At 37.9% G+C, this 17,548-nt stretch overlaps 1 protein-coding gene across 38 annotated transcripts in view; it reads left to right on the forward strand.

The window, feature by feature from the left end:
- Positions 1 to 17,548, forward strand: part of LOC107377453 (protein tyrosine phosphatase receptor type D) — a 677,785-nt gene that overhangs the window by 373,428 nt on the left and 286,809 nt on the right. Inside the window, exon 9 of one of the 38 annotated variants that reach the window (XM_070547719.1) lies at positions 4,929 to 5,008. The exons of the other annotated variants lie outside the window; for them this stretch is intronic. The gene's annotated coding sequence lies outside the window, so the exon portion shown is untranslated. The remainder of the gene's footprint in view (positions 1 to 4,928; positions 5,009 to 17,548) is intronic. 38 annotated transcript variants of the gene reach the window in all.

Consider the following 17,548-nt stretch of genomic DNA (forward strand, 5'->3'; position numbering starts at 1 on the left):
ACAACACTTTTCTTCCCACCCCGTCGGGGTTCTTGTGATGAGGTTCTTCAGGCGAGATGCAAATTCTGGTCAGATTTTAATCTTTTCCTTCATAGGTTATCCTGAAAAGCTGGAAAATCTAGACTAGATGACCACTTTATTAGGGAAACATACGTAAACTTGCTTTCAGCTTTCAATTCACTTGTTTTTATTCCGGCGTCTTGGAATGAGTCGCTAGCGCACCTTGTCAGGATCCCTCCAGGCTTGCACTTGGACACACACAAATAGACGAGTTGGTATATATACACACAGCATCAAGCCTCAGGGTGAAGGCAGCTCTGCTCACTCAAGGGGAAAGCGAACAGCTGTGCCTGTGACAGCTGGAGCAGTCATGACATCCCTTCACCAAATATCAGGGATGGCTCTGGACACAATGGCAAATCAGCCGAGAGGGGTCCATTTACAACCTGGACGAGGCGCAGAGGCTTCAGCCCACAACCGGGCTGAGCTCAGTGTTTCCGAAACACATTTCCAGCGATAATGTGAGAAGTAATGAGTTTCTCCTTGGTCTGTGTCCCATATAATAGTCCCCCATTTGCTACAAAACAAGCCAGCAGAGGAAATTAGATAATGCCACGGCTGTGAAAAATCAGTCAAACGCTAATGTTTGTTTTCAGGGATTTTTAAGAGGCCAGGTTTAAATGATTTCCTCGTCAGATTCTCACCAGAATATTTGACTGCGTACATTTCTAATCATACCCCTAACAACATGACTGTAATTCAATCAGACGGAATAAAGATCTCAAAATCAGCTCTGTCTGTTTAGAATTGCTTCTGTTTTAGTAACTAAAATGTGTGTGTGTCAATCATTTTGCCCTACGCTGAAGAAGGAAAGAAAAAAAATTGAGATTGCATTGAAAATATTGTCACATGGAAGCTGTTTTCTTTAATCACATCCAAAGTTTTTGGTTCTGTTCAAAATCCTGCATGTGATGGGTGTCTCAGATGAGCTGGAGCCAGTTGTGATTGTGAGGGAAGCATTAAAAAAATAAATCAGTGTACTATGCAAATGAGCGTAATCACCTTCAGCCCCGTTAGCACCAGACCGATTTTAATTACACCTTAATTTCATGTCTAAATACCCCCAATTCAGACGAGCTGCTGCAGTAAGCCCCGGCAGAATAGACTGTGTGGGAGGACTGTATAGGTACAGATAATTACAACCCACTGCTATGGACTCCTGATTATATGAGGTGGTGGCCAACATTCAGTGGGATTTTCTCCAAATCTCCCTGAATGAACTTCATCAGGCTGATTGATTAAATACATCACAGTTAAGGCCGTGGTGTGGTGTGAACCAAAAGGCCCCTAACGGCCAGAAAAGTATCCTTTCTGTCTTCCCGGATACCCAGGGCAGCCATGTTGAAGTAATTTGAAGTTTATATGTGAGAAGATGTGACTCCAGGCAGTGTAGAGTCAGATTTAGTTGAAAATTGTACAAATCGTTCCAAAAATCACATAGATTTAATATGTGTAAACAAATGATCAGTGTAAAACTTCTACAGATTTCAATCGACCAATCAAAATTTTTATTTATAAAAGCGCTTTATATCAACCAAAGGTTTCACAAGGTGCTTTTCAAAGATAAAACCAGAGTTTGGTATAAAAACACAGAGACAAATAAAAATCAAGTTATTGCCACAGTGACATCATTTCTCAAATGTCAAAAGCCACAAGTGGTGTTTTAGATCCCACCACTACGAAAGCTCAGTCACCCTACTGCCCACAAAAGACCGTGGACTGAACACAAAAAAACACACAGTAAGATTTTGAACTGCTCTAAATTAGACGGTGAAAGGTATAAAGTAATGGTGTTATATGGCTGCGCCTACGGGAGTTGGTTGAGGAATTGCACCAAATGTGGGCGCCATAAAGAGGTCCGAGGTAGTCCAATGCAGAGGTTTCACTTAGGACTTCATGTTGATTGCATCTAGGATAATGCTACCAAACTCATCCTTATTTCGTATGCTCGGCATGTTTCAGTTTTTAAATTCCTGCTTTCAGCATGCGCTGTCACCAGTTTTATATGGTAAACTTTATGGTTTTTAAAAATTTTCTTCCCCAAAACACATTTCCCGTGTGCAATTTTTAACTCCATACAAGTAATTTAATAGTTTAAGCCAATTTCACATATCGTTAAAATGTTCCAGAGTAATAGAATAAATAGAAAAGAATAGAATAGACTTTATCATTGCCACAGTGGGGAAATTCACTTGTTAATGCAGCACAGACACAAATAGAGAATAGGAAAAATGTGTCCCATCTGCAAAAACTTATTAAATCCCTTTTCTGGGTTTCACATGTTTACATTGTTGTAGTTTAATCCATTGTGGAAAAGTCCAGTCTAACCATTTAAACATGGCCCTCTGGTCAATGATTTACAGATGTTGACAGTCAGGTGCTTGTAATTTTATATAATTATCAAACAACATGAAACAGATTTCATAGAATATAGATAAATGTAAATATAAATGTGTTTGACTATTATTTGATTTTTCAGCTTTTAAAGGGGTAAAGGATTTTACTAACCTATATATATATATATATATATATATATATATATATATATATATATATATATATATACATATACATATAAACATATATATATATATATATATATATATACATATATATATATATATATATATATACATATAAACATATATATATATATATACATATATGGCCATAAACCTGTGAGACAAACCGGTCATAGAGAGGAATCTACTGTTGTCTTTCAAACTGTCTAAGCACGCAATTGGATCGCAATCAATCAACTGGAACAGTCAGAGCAACGAGTGACGTGACATATTTATCGCTACAAAAGTCAGTCAAGGGAGCAGTCCACCATACACCACTGAAGAAGCAAATACATCCTTTTTTCTAAATAAAAGACTTAAGTACCTCTATGTGCTCTTGACTTAAAAAGAAAGCTCAGGTCTAACTTGTTTAAAGTTGATGCCAAAGTCGTTTTTAAAAAGTGTAGCTCCTGAACCGACGCCGTCCTTGTAGTTTTTCTCTGTCACAGCTCTAGCGTTAAGCCTGCCCGTACAGAGCCTAAATTAGCAAGACACAAAACTGATCAGGCCAATGGCTAGAGAGTGGCTATACGACCTGTAGAGCAGGATCTTTTGCTATTTCAAGGATGGGTTTAGATTTCTAGGCACCAAAAATCATAACTCCCGTGTGTAAAATAGATTACACATGTGGAGACGCTTCTATTCTCACAGCCTTTACATGGCACTTTAAAATTGCATTTCCAGATTGTGGGTGAGCTTCTACAAATCTCACATTTTCATGAAAATGTTCCATACTACATTTGTTTACCACTTTTTCACATACCCCATTTTACCACATTTTCCTACTTTGAAAAGGTTTAACTTGCATCTCCCTGTGTCCTGAGTGAGATTACGAGAATCTCCTTTAAATGTTCCCAATCAAAGTGACATCACAAGGTTTTAATTAGCTTTCCAAAATTTGATTTTCCCCCTAAGTACATAAATACAACTTAAAGTGGAAAAGAAACAACAGCTAATCTGCATCCAAAGATTCCACCTCAGCACACAAACAGCTAAAAACCCACAGCCCATCTTGAAGAACCATTAAAGTTAAACGACTGAATTTGTTCTATAAATAGAAGGTTTGCTCCTGCAGGGACTGAAGATTGAGCTTTTGTTGTAAAGAGAGGGGGAGAAAAACAACGGATAGTGAGGAGCATATGCTCAGGCGCAGCCTCAGATGTTCCTTTACAGTTGATTTCCTCAAGTTGTGTTTTCCTTTTTTGCTAACTTATTGTGCTAATTATTTTTTGGCGCGTTCCACTCGGGTGGCTCACTTCCTGCGCCGATCAAACTGGAGGGGGGGGGGGGGTTTCTGACACATTGGTTTCTGAACACCACGGGCTGCTTTGAAACGCTTCAGAGCGGATGGAGTGCTTTTCTCTTGCTCTTACCCTTTATGCAGCCAATTAAGATCAACTCATAATGCTAATGTCTGGCTAATTTCCTATTTACAAATAAATCTAATCATTGCTCAAGTATTCTTTTAAATTGATTTGCTGTACTCCACCTCCTGCCACACTGAGGGGCTCTGGGAACGCAAAACCAGGAGCGATGCAACCTGTAATCGCCGTGGACGACAGCAAACATGCAGGCAGAGCTGCAAACATAGCCAAAAACAAAGAGCGTGTCATCATGACTCCTGGCACTCTGAATCTTTTTACTTTATATCTTTCACCTCAAATGATCTGATTTGGCACCCGGGGGCTTTCCACCGTGATGTGGAGCATGTGCACACCTTCAGATCATTGTTACACTCTGAATCCATGCTTGTGTTCATTTTATGCTAAAACCAGCTTTTGTGGTTTGACCTGATTGTGAAAAAAAAAATCAAAATTTCAGCAGATAGCATCTTGTCTAAAATGTCAGCATGGAAATCCATGTCAAGGTTTTTGTTCCCTGCGTCGGATCATGTTCGTTAAGAAAGAAAAATGAAAAGGTTGGGAAAAAAACACCTAAAAGAAGAAAAAGCCCTTACTGCTTTTATATTTCAGCCCTGCCAATTGAGGTGAGGAGCTTCTTTCTTTTTTGCATCTTTAAAAAAACTATATCTAAAAGCTGCTTCTTCACCTGCAAACATAAATCAGAAGTCACTAACATCTACTGAATATGCTCCACTGGTCCCAGCGTGAAACTGGTTTGCCCCAGCAGGGTACGCCTTTATGCACAGAAACCACACAATTGTATAACTATATAACTATGTGAAAATGGGGAGAACATTTGATGTGAACACACTGACACATGCAGGAATCCATCGCCTTATTTTTTTGGACTCACACAGCTATCCCAGTATACTAATTTATGTCCTTTTTTTTCTTTGCTTTTTAGGTTTCAAAGCTGATCTGAGACTGATTTTTAATCATTAAGTTGTATTAAAACAAGCCTCTCTAAAAATTTGCTTACAAATGGTAAGTCGGATACCGGTCGAAAATTGTTAAAGTCATTAAAATCTAAATTGCTCTTCTTCAACAGGGGTCTGACCACCGCCCGTTTAAAAACAGCAGGAAAGACCCCTGTCTGAAGGGAACAGTTCATCAAAGTTAAAATCTCATCTCTAAATGAGTCATAAAATTGTTTTAAAAACCTTGTTGGAATAGGGTCCAGAACACATGTGGTGGGCCTCACTGAGGAGAAAACTTTATCAATAATCTCAGCTTCAACCAAGACAAAACTGTCCAGTGTTTACTCAGGTTGACACACACTCTCAAATTGATCAGGAGCAGCGTGACATTGGGAGGATAAAATGTTACATCTGATGGTGTCTACCTTCCCTCTGAAGTGGGCTGCAAACTCCTCACAGAGAGCATCCGAGGGGGTTTTCTGGAGAGAACTAAATTCACGACCCAAAATATTTGTAATTGTGGAAAACAAAATTTTGGGATTATTTTTGTGTTCAGAGATGATTTTAGAAAAGTAATTATTTCTGGAATTTCTAACTGCTTTGTTGTATGATTTTAATAATTCAGTGTATATTTGTTCATTAATTGTGTTCTTATATTTCCTCCATTTTCTCTCCGCCGCCCAGCAAGATCTTTTCAACATTTTTAAGTTTTCATTGTTTTAAGGGGAAGCCGGTTTTGGTTGTAGCTTTTTAATTTTAGGTGGAGCGAGCAAATCCAGAGTAGATTTAAGTCTACTGTTAAAATCATTGAAGATAAAATCACAAGGGGCATTTAAATTAATAGGAGGGATCTTTTTAAAAGTTTCCAGAAAACCAGCAGCCACTTCAGGGGTTAGATAGTGTTCCATTACAGTTCTCACAGAGGTCTCCTGCTGAATTATGCTGGTGATGTCAAAAAACACAAAGAAATGATCTGACATTGCTAAATCCACGACAGAGGACACACCGTTGGACAGACCATACGTGATGACCAAGTCCAGGGTGTGTCCTCTGTCATGGGTTGGTTGTGCAACATGTTGTATAAAATCCATATAACTCAAAATGTTTAAAAATCCAGTGGTAAAAGGGTCTGCAGGGTCATCTATGTGTAAATTAAAATCACCAGCTAAAATAATACTATCAAAAGAGTTGTGCAGAATTGATAAAAACTCGGAAAATTCCTGTATAAAAAGTGCACTGTGCCTCGGAGGCCTATAAACAGTAACACATAAAATCTGAAGATCGCTAAAAATGGCTGCACTATATTCGAAAGTGGTGAAGTTGTCAAATAAAACAGGTTTTGCAGAAAGTGTAGATGAGCTTATAAAAGCAGTTCTGCCTCCCTTTTTTCCATTTCTTATTGAATAAGTAAAATTAAAGTTTGGTGGGGAGGCCTCTGTGAGAACAGCAGGAGCATCTGAACTCAACCATGTTTCTGTCAAAAATACACATTTAAGGTGATTATCTAAAATTAGGTCATTTATAGTAAAAGTTTTGTTCAGCAGAGAGCGAACATTTAAAAGAGCCATTTGATAGTAACTAAAGATGGAGTGATTGTGTGGTTTACTGGGGGTGAGATTCTTGACAACTGTTTAAGATTATTAAGATTAGACCGGTTAGTTTTATGTTTATGTGATCGCTCTCTGCTGATGACAGGTATGTGAGAGGTGTGCAAGGGTCCAAGTCCGATATGCGGGTTACTGTTAAATCAGCCAACTTATACAAAAAAAAAAAAAAAAAAAAAAAAAATACAACACGAAGATAAAAGGCACATGGTTGGACAAAAAATATTATTGTTTACAAGTCAAGTAGCAACAAAGCTAGCAGTTTGTGATTTTGTAGCCTCCTTTAGCTTCCTCAAACCAGTGTAGGTCACACTGATGTTCATTCTGGTTTTAGCTCTTTGCTTCACCTCTAAAAACATTACTTTCTTACTTTTACTTCTAGGCTCTGCCATGCTGCCAACAGGAAAAGCAAACTCCTTATTTGTCTTCTTCACTTGCTTTTTATTGAAAAGGAACTGAAAATGCTAACTGCTAGCATTACAGCTAACAGCTGTAAAGCAGTAAAGAGCGCCCCCTAGGACACCTACCTGCTTCACAAAACTATCAAGTGTGGTTTTTAGTCAGCAGAGGGGTACAGAGTAGTGTCAAATATGAAACTGGTCAAGTTTCTAACTCAACAATCACTGAGATCAATGTGAAAGCTCTAGTTTAAAGTAAAAAAAAAATCTAACTCCGATTTTTTTTTTTTTTTTTGGATTAAGTCAGATTTTGCTATGGTTGTTCACACAATAAGTTAAATGCTACAGCAAACATGTCACATGACATGACATGTAGTGGCTTCAGTACCACTGATGAAAGTGGCCTGGGTTGGACTTAATAAAATCGTATTTGTGCCATTCAGCCTGTCATAAAGAATTCAGATACTGTATGGGTTGTGTTGAAAAGTAGAAGTAGAAAAGAAAGTTGGATTTGATGTGCTTGCCTGCAGATTGAATGAAGCCTTAGAAGAAAGTATGCATTAAAAACAATCAATGGATGCAAATTACATTCAAGTATGACATAGAGGTTAATGACAGTCATAGATGCTCACCACTTTAATCTAATTGACCTATAGAGAAATCACAAAAACATAAATTTTAGTGTTTTATTCTTTCCATTTTCCTCTACATATTCTTTGCACAATATTTGTTTTAGAGAATCAGTTTAACTAGATTTTGAGCCAATGATCTAATATGTTTTCCCTCTATCGATATCATGGAAGAGATTAAAAAGTCATTTGAATATTCATATATTAAATTTATCTACCCACTGAACTGGTGGAATAAATGTGATTTATTGTTTATTAAGTGTACAAACGTGAAAACAAATAAATAAATACCTCAGCATTTTCCATCCCTTTGTTTAATCACCTTGCCATCATGTGGATAAAGACTTAGATCCTGTCTGATAGTCTTGCACTGCACATCAAACCATTGTGTCACCATCTAATGTATGACTTCATGATATTCCCCTCAAAGTATGTGACAGACGCTAACTTCTTCCTCAGTGGAGCTTTACCAAAATTCCCTATGTGTGCAACAAATTACCATTAACGACATCCTTTCGGAGTTGTTTAATGTGCAGCAAATGATTCCAGTGACAGATCGGGCCATGTAAACGCACAGGGGTACACTTTAACTTTCACCAAGGTCAGCGAGGTCTCTGTTGGTCGGTTCAGCTGGGAGCTGCAATTATGTTGTGTATCATACTGAGTTAGTCACCAGCTTTAGTCGCCCGTTAGTACCATACATCACCCCTGGTTGCACGTCGTTGAGTATTCATTTGGAAGGTCACCATGTGGCTGCAGGGAAATTACTGGTTCATATGTAAATATGAGAAATTGATGCAGATTTCACCTTGAATGCTTCAACTGGAGTCGTGTAGTTTTTAGGAATGATGGGCAAGTTTCTTTCCCCAGATTTTTCAAATGCTTTTAGGTATTGATATTTTTATAGGAAATGTTGCTCTTTTAGTTACATGGCTTTCTTTTTTTAAATCCACAACAAAAATGGCCTTTATGTTACTAATGTTAGTTAGTTAGTTAGTTAGTGAGTTAGTTAGTTAGTTAGTGCTAGGGTTTGTTTTACACACAGGCTTCTAGGGAGTGAAGTCATCCGTCCAATCACATTCACGAAAGCTCTGTTCTACAGGGTTGTTAGCCCAATTACCTCCATAGGGAGCCTGAATCTACTTTCGGACCATGGGTCCTCGGAAGAACAAAAAAAAATAATTCAAGTCAGTGGAGCTAAAAACGCTACTTTCTAATTCTGCTTGTAATGTTCCATGGATTTTACATGGGATGTCCGTGAATTTTAAATACACATTTTGATACCAAGAAAGCGCTCTTTTTCGAACGAGGCAAAACGCTGTTTTAGGTTTTGTGTGAAAATGAGTCCAGGACTACAAATACACATCACCAAAGTGACATTATTGAACCAGACACAGAGAAAAATAGAGGGAAAATGGCTGCTACTTTCCACAATTATTTTGGTGGCTATGCTACAGTACGCATGATACATTTGAAAGAACTGAGTCTTTATAAATAATGTATATGTTGAAAGTGGATAATTCTTCAGATTAGGGTTAGTTAAGGGCTTCTGGGGAATTAGGCTCCCCTTAGCTCCTTTGTAATTCAAACTCTGGTTAGTGCTCTTTAGACCTGAAATGCTAGCCTAGATTTGGTAGCAAGTATGAGCTAGCATTAAGTTAGACTTATTGTTTAGCATTTGCAAGCTAGCATATTTTCCCCAAAAACATTACTGAAGTAAGGTTTGTTAAAATTAGTCAACAATTTTAACAAGTCTAATCAAGAATTTTTATTACAAAGATTTTAAACAACTTTTTGTGAGTAAAATTCTAGCAATTTGCAAACTAGCAATAGGAAGTCGAGTAGACATGAGAGAGGATTTGAGTTGAATTAGGATGAGTTGAGATGAGATTAATAGAGATTATCATCATCGTCATCATCATTTATTTATTTCCAACATGCCAATAACATCACAATTAACAACAGGATATAAATCAATAATAAACCTCACAAGATAAATCAATAATAAATCAAGTTGACATTGTTGTAGGCATGTTCGAAAGGGAGTGGGCGGAAGCCAAGCTTATTCGAGCCCACCCCTATTTTTCTCTAATAGTTTAACATTCAATATGTAGAAAAAACTCAAATTCAACAACCTTTTGACCAAAAAAAATCATAACAATAATAATAATGGTAGTCTAGACAATTTAACAATTCTTATCGATGTCATTAATTATATATTCCCATACACCTTTACTCCTCACATCATTGCCCATTCTCATTTGTAATGTATTTTAACCAAACTGTTCTTCTGTAGTGTGCTTTAAAAAGCTGAATATTTTGACATTGTTTGTGATCAGTCTTTAAGTTATTCCATATTTTTGTCCCACACACGGACACACAAAAGCTTTTACGTGTTGTTTGCACCAGTGGTAATTGAAATATTTTATCTCTCCTTAGGCTATGTGACAGCTCTTTAATTATAAATAGCTTTTGTAAATTATTTGGTAGAAGTTCATTAAATACATTGACAAGAATTAGAACTGTTTGATATTTAATTATATCCTGTAATTTTAATCATTTTGATTGTAATAAAAGTTGATTTGTGTGTTCTAAGGATCCAACCTTATTTATGATACGGACCACTCTTTTTTGCAATATATAAAGAGGCTGTAAGGAGCATTGATAATTATTCCCCCATACCTCAGCGCCATAAGTAAAACAAGGGAGAATTAAGGAGCAATACAATACACAAAGTGTTTTGCAATCAAGAAATGACTTGGCTTTATTTATTATCGATAGACTTTTAGAGATTTTTTGTTTTGTGTGTCTGATGTGAGGTTTCCATGACAGTTTACTGTCTATTGTGAATCCCAAAAATATACTTTCTTGTACCATTTCAATTTGAAAACCACCTATATTTATTGGCAACTCAAACTTTGTTTCTTGATTACCAAATTTTATTGCTTTAGTCTTGTTTAAATTTAATGACAACTTATTGCTGTCATCCATCTTTTAACAACAGTCAATTCTTCATTTATTTTTTAAAATAAGATTTGGATAATTGTCACTGCTATAAAATATATTTGTATCATCTGCAAATAAAATAAAATTTGGTAATGTAGATATTTCAAAACTATCATTAATGTACAAATTGAACAAACTAGGTCCCAGTACTGATCACTGGGATACACCACAAACAATGTCAAGATTTTTTTTACTTTTTCTGTCCAATATTAATATACTGTACCCTTCCACTTAAATAACTTTTTACACAGTTCAATGCCACTCCCCTAATTCCATATCTTTCCAATTTGTCAAGCAGAATTGAGTGATTTATTGTATCAAAAGCTTTTTTGAAGTCAATAAAAATTTCAATTGCACATTTTTTGTTGTCAAGTGCACTGGTAATTTCTTCTACAGCATCTATTATAGCCAAAGAAGTTGTTCTTTTATTTCTGAAGCCATATTGTCCATCATTAACTATGTGATGTTTATCAATGAAAATTTCTAATCGTGTATTAAAGAGTTTTTCCAAGATTTTTGAAAACTGAGGCAACAATGAGATCGATGTATAGTTGGTAAACATGTGTTTATCATTATTTTTGTAGATTGGTATGACTTTACCCATTTTAATTTTGTTTGGAACAGTGCCAGTTTGAAATGATAAGTTACAAATGTAGGTGAGTGGTTTGGAGATATGATTTATAACTTTTTTCACCAGGAACATATCTATGTCATGACAGTAGATTGTTTGCTTTTGCATTTATAAACAAAATTTGTAAGTTCTTGTTTGGCTGTAGCTGCAAGAAACATGGAGTGTGTGTTTATTTTAATCTTTTCATTAAATCGTCCAATTGGGATGTCTCGAAATTCTCCTGCTAAATTTGGTCCAATATTAATAAAAATTTCATTGAAGCTATCTATTGCTAATTCCATATTACATTTGTTTATGTCATCATAAATCAAATTGAGATTAGTTGTGTCAAGACTATTTGAAATTAGATTAGCTGAGTTGAATTCAGATGAGACAAGAAAAAAGATAATTTTCTCTTACATGCGAAAACAATTAATCCCAAATGTATACCTGTAAGTAAAATGGAACAAATGGAGGGAAAAGTACCAGTCCATTTGGTTTGCTGCAGGGTTAACCAGGCTAAAACAAACATGTCTGATTACATAACTCTTATCTAGCCTCTCTGGTACTGGTGCAGACTGCTGTGGCCAACTGTTTCACACACACGCACAGAGGAGATATGCTTTGGTGATGCTGTGTCACACAAACATATTGATATGAAATAACATCTCTCAAAAAGCCAGATGCTTCCCGTTTTGTTTCTGATCGCTCGTCTTCCTCCTACATGGGAGCCAGCAGCTGTTACCCAACAGGAGAGACAGCTGAAAATGTCAATCTCAATAATTATCATAGTGGAAGTTAAGCAGCTTCTCAGAAATTATCCTTCTCACCAGAGAACACAAAAATCAAGCCATCATTCTGGTTTTGGTCTCCACGTTGGTTAAAACTTTTGTTTTAATTCCCTAGATTCCCTAGATACCAGTCCTATGGCGACGCAACGTTTCATAGAAATGTTGTCACTTAATGATGCAGATTACAGTTACGGGAAAGATTAAAAGCATTCTCCCTTGTACATTTAGAGCAGTGCCAGCAACTCTGGTACCTGTAACTTATACTGCAACTCCTAATTGATTTTACAAGGCAGCTTAGGCTCTAATTGCTGATTTGTCAAGGGATATTCTTGATCCAAACAGCTTAACAACTGTGCCGTTTTAAGAGATTCATGAGGGAACGAACAGGACAGTTGTCTAAAAGCTTTTTTGTTTGATCTAAATGTAATTTTTCAGGTTTTTAGGCAACATCACAGAAAAATACCAGTAATCATATTAATTACAGTGAGCTGAAGACTGTAAAGCACCATTGGACTGTGAAAAAAATATGCTAACTAGCTTTCAGTGTTTGAAGATTAAAATTTAATCTCCAAAAAAGACCTCCTAGTTGGATCAAGTGAAAAATCTAATTAAATTTGGTGTAAACAATAATATTTTAGTGTGATGAATCAAGATTTCTAAAAGATGAAAAGTGTCCGCCATTAATTAGTTTAAAATATTCCCAAGCGCAATCTCAAACTTGGCATGATCAAAACGTCCTTTTGTCAGTTTTGATTTTCTGAGTTTCATTTAACATTTGTACAATTTTTAATGGTTACTGAATAGGAGCTAATGTGTTACCGAAAAAGGGTTCATGACTTTAACAATTAAAGATCAACTTCACTCGTACTTTTAATACATTTGCAGTGGTCTCTAGTAGGAATGAATTGTTTGTAAATTGTTCTTTAAGGAGAAAAATGCTTCGGTGCACCTTTTTGACGACTTTAAAGTCAGCCGGAGGAGAAAGCTTCAGATGGCAGGATGCGGAGTATTTTTTTCCTGATATTCAGACATCTTACCTCTGATTGGACAACATCAATGCAACTCTACCACTGACTCTGTTTGATTTGCAACGCTGATGTTTTATCTCCACAAATAATACAAGCCTGGAGGAGGTTAGAATCAACACCGATTTAGCTTTACAGCATCTGACATATTGGTCTGTCACCTTTTATTGTAGGCTAATCCATAAAATGTGAAAATCGTAGGTCACTGCAAATCGTCAAGAATCCCGCAATAGTTATTGACTGAAAATGCACATCCATTTATCCTCAGCCAAGGCTTTACCCAACTCCTGCATCGCCATAAAGACATCTGTTAAATTTACAAGCATTCAATGATAATGATTCAGATGTAATAACGCCCCACTGAGACTTCTGACATTTTTTTTTCAATTACATTCACCACATCAAGGGTCAGGAAACCACAGTCTTTTACCCTCAAAGGTCTGCCATTAAATCTCCGAGGTGTACATCATTTCTCTGATCAGTTCACGCTCATTGTTGTTTGAATTGTGGTCCTCTCATGCAGAGCTGCTACTCAAATATCCAAGATGTAAACAGTAAGGCAATTTGATGGTAGGGATCTGACACAATTTATGTGGTTTCATGAGGCCAGTCAGGTAGAAAATAGATATGGGTTGTGATTCTGGAGAGGCAGGATGGGAGGTTAAAGAGAAATAATATGTCACTCAGAGTGCCGCAGCTATGCTGCCTCTGGAAACAAGGCTGAGTGATTGTCCGCAGTCTTCCTCTGTGATAAAAGTAAAACATTTGTAACTTTCACCTTCTGTTATGAGAAATCCTCCCGATGAGGAGGTTCAAGACTCAGAGAGGCTGAATGTGCTTTGTACATATGGATGACCAGCCTCATTCTTTCCCTCCTCTCTAATGATGCTTGGCTATTTTGGAAGGGCACTGGAAGGACATTTCTACCATACATGATGAAATTATACCACTGGAGATCAACAATTATCTAGTTCTTGTTTGCCACAAATAACCATTTCAGTGGGTGTGAAAACAAGTGCTCAACAATGATCCATAAAACGGAAAAAGCAACTATTAAAAAAGCAGTGGAATTTTCTGACCAATCATTAAGAACAAGTTAAAGGTTGCACCAAATCACAAGAGTCGTCTCAAGGCACTTTACAAAGCACACAGTCCAACTGAACCTACTTACCTGTTCATTGAGTTCAGTTCATCATGCCAGTTAGTGAATCGTTTCCTATTTAAGGAAACCCAACAGATTGCATCGAATCACTGACTAGTTGTGTCTGAGACTTTACACTAAGCACGCATGTAGCGACAGTGGAGAGGAAAGCTCCCTTTCACAGGAAGAAACCAACAACAGACCTTGGATCAGTATGAGCCACAACTCACTCTGGGTTTGAGAAGACAGAGCAGATACATACTCATGCTCATACAGATGCACATGAAAATACGCAACAGATGGAGTAGTAGTAGCACATGCTATGTTGAAGAAATAAAAAAGTTAATATCAGGTTAGGGAGAATGTTCTGGGATTGGTACTGTAACCCTTATTTGTAGATAGGTGCCGGCTCTTGGGGGTACATGGAAGATGGGTTACAGTTGTGGTTTATAGTCCTTCTTTATTTCTGAACAGCAGGACAGAAAAAAAAAACTCCCACACTACAGCTCGCTGATGCTCCTTCACTTCCTCCTTCTCCCCCTCCCCCAGCATGTCTTTTTCCTAATCTGCCAGCAGGTGGTGTAAACAGATGAGTCTCTCCTTTTAATACAGAACTCAAATATACATAAACACAAAAATTACTGTACTGCCCAAAATAAATTCAATGCCCAACACATTAATTATATAAACCTTAAATAATGATTACAGTACATTAGGTTGACATTATGAGGGACATCAGTGGGGGTGAGAGTTTACCTGTTCAACAGGAGTTCAAGTATCTTGGTGTTTAATTTCCGCTACATATATGCTCTGGGTGAGAAGCCAGACTAATTCAGAAACCCATGCAGTGACCACAAAAATCAGGGTTCAAGATACCTTGCCAGCACTAAAGATAGCACGGCCTCACCTTTGAGCCAGGCCTGGTAGACAAGGTCATCAGCTAGCACATGGTGGCTTGGCCTTTACCTACTGGGTCAGCCCAAATGTGCTATGTGGCACTACTCATCACCTGTTGAATATGCTATTAAGAACTGGTACTATGTAGATTGCTGATACTGGCTTTAGTGCGGGGAAAGACCAAACCTGTGAAGAGGTTTGACCAACTATTGTTGGGTTCAACTCCATCCTCGGCTCCAGAATCTCCAGGTGAGGGACTGTATGTATATGTTTATACAGTGGGCACGGAAAGTAATCAGTCCACCATCAATTTTTCACTTTTATTTTGCAGCCATTTGCTAAATTCAATTAAATTATTTTTTCCTCTCATTAATGTACACATTGCACCCCATATAGACAGAAAATAATTTTCTAAATGTATGCGGAGTTACTAAAAAATTTTGCTAAAAAAGAAAAAACTGAAATATCACAGTCTTATGCAGTCAGACCCTTTGCTCAGTATTTAGTAGAAGCTCCCTTTTGAGCTAATACAGCCATGAGTCTTCCTTTACTACACCTGGATTTGGGGATCCTCTGTCATTCCTCCTTGCAGATCCTCTCCAGTTCTCTCAGGTTGGTTGGTGAACGTTGGTGGACAGCCATTTTTAGGTCTCTCCAGAGATGCTCTGTTGGGTTCAAGTCAGGGCTCTGGCTGGACCATTTAAGAACAGTCACAGAGTTGCCGTGAAGCCACTACTTTATTATTTTAGGTGTGTGCTTAGGGTCATTGTCATGTTGGACGGTAAACCTTCGGCCCAGTCTGAAGTCCTGAACAATCTGGGGAAGGTTCTTGTCCAGGACATCCCTGTACTTGGCAGCATTCATCGTTCCCTCGGTTGTAACCAGTCATCCTGTCCCTGCAGGTGAAAGACGCCCCCACATCATGATGCTGCCTCTGTCATGCTTCACTGTGGGGACTGTATAGGACAAGTGATGGGCAATGCATGGATTTCTCCACATATATCACTTAGAGTTAAGGCCAGAAAGTTCTATCTTGGTCTCTTCAGACCAGAGCATCTTATTTCTCACCTACTCTGGGTCCTTCAGGTGTATTTTAGCAAACTCCATGCAGGCTTTCATGTGTCTTGCACTGAGGAGAGGCTTCCAACGGGCCACTCTGCCATAAAGCCCCGAGGGCTGAAGTGATGGTTGGCTTTCTACAACTTTCTCCCATCTCCTGACTGCATTTCTGGAGCTCAGCCACAGTGATCTTTGGGTTCTTCTTTACCTCTCTCACCAAGGCTCTTCTCTGCTCCGTTTGGCCAGACAGCCTGCTCTAGGAAGGGTTCTGGTCATCCCAAACATCTTCCATTTAAGGATTATGGAGGCCACTGTGCTTTTAGGAACCTTAAGTGCAGCTGAGATGTTTTTGTAACCTTGGCCGGATCTGTATCATGCTACAATTCTGTCTCTGAGCTCTTCAGGCAGTTCCTTTGACCTCATGACTCTCATTTACTCTGAAATGCATTGTGAGCTGTAGGTCTTATATAGTCAGGTGTGTGGCTTTCCTAATCAAATCCAATCAGTATAATCAAACATACCTGGACTCCAATGAAGGTGTAGGACCATCTCAGGGATGATCAGAAGAAATGTAAATCATCTGAGGTAAATATATGAGTGTCACAGCAAAGGGTCTGAATACGTAGAACCATGTGATGTCTTGCTTTGTATTTTAATAACTGCAGAAATGTATACATTTCTGTGTTTTTCTGTCAATATTCCAGATGTGTGACCAAGTCACTGCTTTGCCAGTCACAAGTCTTTCCAGTCAAGTCTCGAGTCATGTCCAAGTCAAAGAACAACCAAGTCCAAGTTGGGTCCAAAGTCAATGATGTAGAAGTCCAAGTCAAGTCCAATTCCTTAACTTTGAATTTTCAAGTCGTAATCATGTTGTCTGTCCAACTTCAATTTAATGACAACAATAATAAATAAATTCCAGAAATAAAGCTTCTTAAAACTTCATTTATTTGCTCAAACAAGTAGAAAGTACAACTAAAAGTGCTGCTGCATTTAGCTGTACAAGATCACACCCAGAACAAAGAATGATTTATGATTTTGGTCCATGTCGTGCCATTTTTATGCTAAAATATCAAAAATGCACAAGTCATCATCAATCCATGCTTTCGTTCTTTTTTAAACACAGAAACAGTTTTGTTTACCTGTTTGTAGCTACAGTTTCGCCGACGGCTGCCGGCTTCTTCAGGCTGACGCTGATGGTGGCGCGTCACTTCCTTCTCCGTTTATCTGCGGGCAGCAGAGGACGTTGTCGCCCTCTACTGCCCGCTCTCCCCTCTCCGACGATGCAGTCCCATGCGTGGTCCAGCGTGTAAACTCCGTCGTCCCTGTTCATGGTCCCACATCCACGTCTCCTTATCTCGATTGCTTCCTTGATCCATCTTTTGTATTTTTGTTGTTCGGTGGTTATGATCCGTGTGTTGTCCCAGTCCATTATATGGTTTTCTCTTAA

This window comes from Nothobranchius furzeri, chromosome 2, assembly GCF_043380555.1.
Source record: "Nothobranchius furzeri strain GRZ-AD chromosome 2, NfurGRZ-RIMD1, whole genome shotgun sequence".
NCBI lineage: Eukaryota > Metazoa > Chordata > Actinopteri > Cyprinodontiformes > Nothobranchiidae > Nothobranchius > Nothobranchius furzeri.